The sequence below is a fragment of the Phodopus roborovskii genome, unplaced genomic scaffold (genome assembly GCF_943737965.1).
Source record: "Phodopus roborovskii unplaced genomic scaffold, PHOROB, whole genome shotgun sequence".
Taxonomy (NCBI): Eukaryota; Metazoa; Chordata; class Mammalia; order Rodentia; family Cricetidae; genus Phodopus; species Phodopus roborovskii.
Window position 1 is genome coordinate 42,064,424 of NW_026126511.1, and position 6,258 is coordinate 42,070,681.

Genomic DNA, 6,258 nt, shown 5'->3' on the forward strand with positions numbered 1-6,258 from the left:
GGTTTCTTTACCCTTGGCTTAAAAGCAACCCTTTCTCATTTTATGGAGCTTTTAACTGTTCAAAATACTTTCATACTGTTAATCTCATCTGATCCTCACAAGGTCCCTATGAGGTAGGTGCAGCAGACATTACTAAGCTCATTTAAATAATGAGTAAAAGAGACCCAGCAAGATGAGTGCTTTGCTCTATGTCCCTTGAGAAGGATTCCTTGTCTGGATGGCTCTATGGACAGGGAATTTTTCATCACTCTAGGGACCTTAGAGACTTAGTTATCCTCTTTTCAAGCTCTCTTGTGTCCTGATTCCATCCATCAGGAGAGGGAAGAGAGGGGAGGGAATATGGTGATGGAAGTGGGTAGAAGATGCAGTAAGGAAGGATGTTCAGAAGGGGAAAGTGTTTATGTGCCTAACATATCAATGACTGCTCATTAGTCAGGGAGAGGTCAGGGCACCTGCCGATAATGATGTCTGCATTATGGTACTTAATGGAAATGGTGCAGGACCAGCCCCATCAAAAGCTAATCTGCAGGAGAGACACCCAAGCCCAGCACAGCAAGAATGTGATCCCCGCTGGGGCCAGCTCCAGGAACAAAATCCAAAGCCATTAGTATCTGAAGGCCTACTGTATATGTGGTGGGTCCTGCTGATTCAGGACTAGCTATTAGTGAGGTCAGGAGAGGACTAAAGAGCAGCTACAAGACAGAAGGCATAGCCAAGGTGCCTGCAGGGAGGCTAAGGATGAGGACACAGGTACCTTCTTTCTATAGCCACATGGGGTTCTGGGACCAAAGGGTCTGCCAGGTTGCAAAAGCACTTTTATTTCTTTTTTCTTTCTCCACAGACTATCCAAAGCATAGACAGGTGCAGGTCCTTCTTGGGGTGTCATGAAACACTGTTTGTAGATTCCATGTCTAGTTTTCTCCTGAGTTTAAGATGGGTGTGAACTGTAGGGCTTTGTAGTTCTGGTAGGTAGCAACATCTCTGGTAACTATGGCTGGAACTGGATATAAAAGTTTCTGTGGTACCACAGGGTGCAATATTTGGTGCTACTAGTAGAACAGGAATTTGGGCACTTGGGGGGATGTCTTCATTAGCCAGCTGTGTAACCATATGTACTTTTAGGCCTCAGATGTTAATAGCTGGTAATTCGATAGGATAGTACTAAGATCTTGGTTTTCCCAGGAGGAACTCTAGTTGAAATCAAAACCTATCGTGAGGTATTAGGAAGATGAGGTCATTGGAAAGAGGTTAAGATAGATGATGCCACTAAGGTTGGGCTTTTGTGGTTGAATACTGACATCTGAAAGAAAGAGTGTTGAGAGACATTGAAGCTTCATTTGCATGGTTGATTGTTCATTGTCATAACATACTTTACACTGCCTAGATACTCTGCCAACAAGGCCTTCATTAGATGTGGCCTCATGACTTTGAACCACAACTTTGAGTCACAACAAGTCTGTCTTCTTTAAAACTCAGTCTGTGGTCCTAATATGTTAGCTAGTTAGTTCATGTAACAACAACAGAAGACGATCAATTGAGCAAGTCAACAACAAGTAACACAAAGATATCTTGCCTGGTGGATTCTGTTTTTCTTGTTGTTGCAGTCAAATAGCTGAGAAGAAGCAACTTAAGAAGGGGGACTTAAATTTGCTCATGATTTGACGTTTTCAGTGAGCTACTTTTGCCTTACTTCTGAAGTTTCCACAACTTCCACAAACAGCACTATCAGCTGGAGACTGACTGCTCAGACATGGGAGCCTGTGGAGTGAACTTCACATTGAAACTGCAATAGGACCTTTCTGCATGAGGGAGACCTCAGAGTTCTCTCCATGCAGAATTACTCCTAATGGTACATACTTACAAGCCAGCTGTTAGGAATTCCATGGACTTGCTAGGGGTTAAGCATTTTGAAATATTTCTCTACTCCTTTTCCAACAAACAGAAACCATGAAATATCATAAAACCCCATAAAAGAGTAGTGAGTAGTTGATGGATGTAGAATTACTTCCCTATTCAGGGAAATACATCACTCACACAAAAAATAGTCACCTATGAGAAATATATTTGAAGGTGGATACTGTAAGAAACCTCTAGCATATGAAGTTTGGTGGCCAGTGATGCTTACAAACTGTAGGACTGGCTTCTGATTTGACAACTAAAGTACTGTGTAACATTGATTTAATATCTCTTCTCTCTCCTCTCTCTCTCTCTGTATCTCTCTCTCTCTCTTTCTCTCTCTCTCCTTCTTCTCTCTTCCTCCTCCTTTATGTTGTTGATACAGAGTCTCACTATGTAGCCCTGGCTGGCTTGGTGGGACTTATTATGTAGATCTGGCTGATCTCAGTCTCTAAGGAGATCTGTCTGACTCTGCCTCCTCAGTGATAAGGATCAAAGTTATGCACCACCACTCTGGACATATAAATAGCTCTCTTTGTTTCAGTTTCTTCACTTGTACCAAAAAGGAGTTGTCTCAGAGAAAAAATCAGAAGCCGTGCTCCAGTCTAAAGTTTTATGTGTCTAAATTTGACTTCTTTTGTTTTTATCTGTGGAGGTAGACATGACAGGATATCTTTCTTCTTGTGGAATAAGGGATGCTAACTAAAACTTTAAGATACATCTGGACACAGATGATCACTCAGTAGAGTTGTCCAGACATCCAAGACCCCCTGAGCACAAGGGGTGAGATTAGGTGGGTTTGCGTAGAAGCTGTGCCTGCTGGCTGCTCCTAAAATACTCATGGCGGACAGAAAGATTCCCTAGCTTCTACTGAACTGAGACAGTGGGGACATCTTTTTCTCCTCAGGTTTCTCCCACTTAACCCTCTCCCCATTGAACCCCAGACCTAGAGATCTTACCTGTAATGTGGAGATAGAAGCTGAGGTCCCAAAGTTTGAAAGAATCATGAACTTCTCCCAATTTCTGAATCTCCAAACAAGAAAAACCTGCCAAACCAAGCTTATGCAAACCCAGTCATAATCTCAATGTTTAAATTGAGAGGGTGTGATGCGTTTTGGTTGTCAACTTGACTACATCTCAAATGAACTAATCTTATTGGATATGTTCAGTGGGAAGACACATCTTTAATACAGATATTTTGAGGTGGGAAGATCTACCTCTAATATGGGCCATGTCTGTTGGAAACTTGTATAAATAAGGACATGGAAGAAGGAAGCAGTTTCTCTTGCCTGCTTGCCCCTGACCTTCTTAGAAAGGCCATTCCTTCACAATGTCATTAATGTTCACTTTTTTTCTTTTTTTCTTTTTCTCTTTCTTTTCTTTCTTTTTTTTTTTTTTTTTTTTTTTTTTTTTTTGAATTCCAGTATATACTAAAGACTAACTGAGTCATACAGCCACAGCCTTTTGACCTGAACAAACTACTGGATTCTTGGACCTTCTATTCATGGCCAGCCATTGATAAACTAGCTGGACTGCAGCCTTGTAAGTCATTCTAACAAATCCCCTTTCTGTATATATAGAGATTCATTCTCTAAGTTCCATTATTCTAGAGAACCCTACAAAGGGCTAATGCTTTGGATATATACAGACTCACAGGTGTAACAACATTTTGCAACACTTATAACAGTGAGGGCAGATCGAAAGGCCCTTCTCTCCATTAAAGTACTATCTCTCCATGCCCTCTCTTGCCAACTAATCTTACTTGTGGTAAAGGATTCAATGAGAAAATGTTCATAAAATGCCTGGCATGAAATGCAGAGGTAGGCACCCAATAACAGTAGCTATTATCTTGATGATGATGTATGGGTATGTTTGAAGTTCTGTGAGACCTCCAAGTCACTCTGGGGAGTGCAGTTTAGACTATTTGCAGACTCCCTCCTTCTGGTGAAGCCCCTGCCTTTGGTAGCCATCCTTCTCTCATTTGCTCTATTGACACCATTAAGCATCCTTAAGCTTTAACTCCCCAAGTGGGAGTTTCTAGCTTGCAGGCTGGCTAGCCAGCCCTCACAAGGAGGTCAATTCCAGGCTTTCAGAAAACACACAAAGTTTCCTCTGTTCCTTGGCATTTATTTACTGCAGATTATTTATTGTAGAAATATGAGATGGATGGTTATGGAGGGAGAGAACAAACAAACTTACCTTCCTCACTACCCTTAACGTGTCTGAGTTCCTATGTGCACGCACTGAAATGTCTATAATTTACTCTTCAGTTTTACAATGTTTATAGCTTTTATGTCATTTGAAGGTTATTTATAACAATTATATAAGGAAGCAAAGTGCCATAAACTGAAGTAATTTACTGTAAAATATCTGAAATGCTAAAATATCAAATGGTGCATTACTGTAGTGCCAGGACTGTTCTTGGAGAAAAGGAAAAGGGGGGTGTCTAAAAATATAGCCTATTCCCCATCAACCAGTCTGTTACATCATCGTGTAGAGATTTATAAACTCAAGAGCACCTGGCAAGTATTAATTTAATTGTGTTGAAGGAGGGGCTGGAACTGAGAAAATATAGTCCCTTGCCACAGCATGCATGCACTGATATGGATGATATTGAAGCCAAGCACAGAACATGAAATGGGCCATAACCTTCTGCCATTGCCTGTGAGTCTTGAGTCCAGGGCATCACACTTTCACAGCAAGGGGTATTTTAGACCAAGACCTGTGTAAATCTGATTTTTCTAGATCCAGAAAACCAACTGTACTAGTAACCTCTCTGTTTACTCTTCTCTTGTGATAAAACACCACAATCAAAAGCAGCGCAGGGGTGGAAGAGTTTGATTTGTTTTAACTTATAGTTGCAAAGGGAGGGAGAACATCATGATGGAGAGGCATAGCAGCAGTCAGGGAAAGCATGGTGGCAAGACTAGGGGTCTAGCTGATCAGATTTCATCCACATACAGAGCTGAGAAAAGCAACAGGAAATGGAACCAAGTTATAAAATCTCAAAGTCTGACTTCAGTGACATACATCTTCCAGCAAGTTTCTGCCTCCTAAAGATTCCATAACTTCCACAAACAGCACCACTAGCGTGGACCAAGTGTCTAAGTACATGGGCCTATGGGAGACATTTCCCACTCAAACCATCACCACATCTTGAGGACTTGAAATCAGCCTGCCTGTGACATGTGACAGGGGCCACCTTAGGATATACAAGAGCCACCCCAGTCTTCACAAAGGCCCTTCTCAAGGCCATTGATTCTTGAAGCCACCTTATTTCATCCATCCTCCCATAATTCAATGACTTTTAAATACTTAAACAGGTTTAAGAGATGGAGTATTGTCCCCAGCACATCAATGGTGGAACAGAACTTATGGGAGTGGCCAAACAATGACTGTTCTAATATGAGGCCCATGGCATGGGAGGGAGCTTATGCATGACACAGTCTGAATGACCAAGAACTAAAGACCTAGGATAGAATGACTAGAGAAAAAAAAGCAACGAAGTGATTCCTAATGATGTTCTGCTATGCTCATAGATAGGTGGCTAGTCCAGTTACCAATCGGGGAGGCTGCCTCAAGCAACTGATGAGAGTGGATCAAAGACCCACAGATGCACATTAGAGGGAGAGAGAGTCTATATTGGAGGTCTCCATTGGGTACCACACCTCGGAGCTCTGGGAACCAAGGAAGTGAGTGAGGAGGAATTGTGGGGACCAGAAAGTTCAAAGAGAGTTCATGGGAGCTCACAGAGGCTGAAGCAGCAGCTGGGGACTCTGTGTATCTGTGATAGGTCCTCTGCATGTCTGTTATGGTTGTTGGCTTGATGTTTTTGCGGGACTCCTGATGGTAGGAGTTGTGGGGGAGGGGTGTCTCTGACACTTTTGCCTGCTCTTGAGATCCTTTCCCCCCTGCTTAGTTCCCTCTCTCAGAGGCAATGTGAGGGTTTGTGTCTGGTCTTATTGTATCTTGTTATGTGGGCTAGTTTAAATGCCCTGGGAGGCTTGCTCTTTCCTGGGGTAGAGGGATGGGTCTGGAGGAGAGGGAAGGGAGGGGGTGACTGAGAGGAGTGGAGTAAGGGGAAGCTGTAGTCTGAATATATTGAATGAGAGAAGAATAAATAATCTGAAGGATTCCAGTCTACACATGGAAAAGTCTGACTTTTGTTTTGTTTTTCCATTTTATTTTTTATATATATTTATTATTTTTTTCTTATTTTACATATCAATCCCAGTTCCTTCTCCTTACTTCCCTCCCTCCTTCCCTCCCTTCCTCCCTCTGTTCCTCCCTTCCTCTCTCTTCTCTACTTCCCTCCCTCTCTCCCTCCCTTTTTCCCTCCCATACCCTTCCAACCCGAGGCTG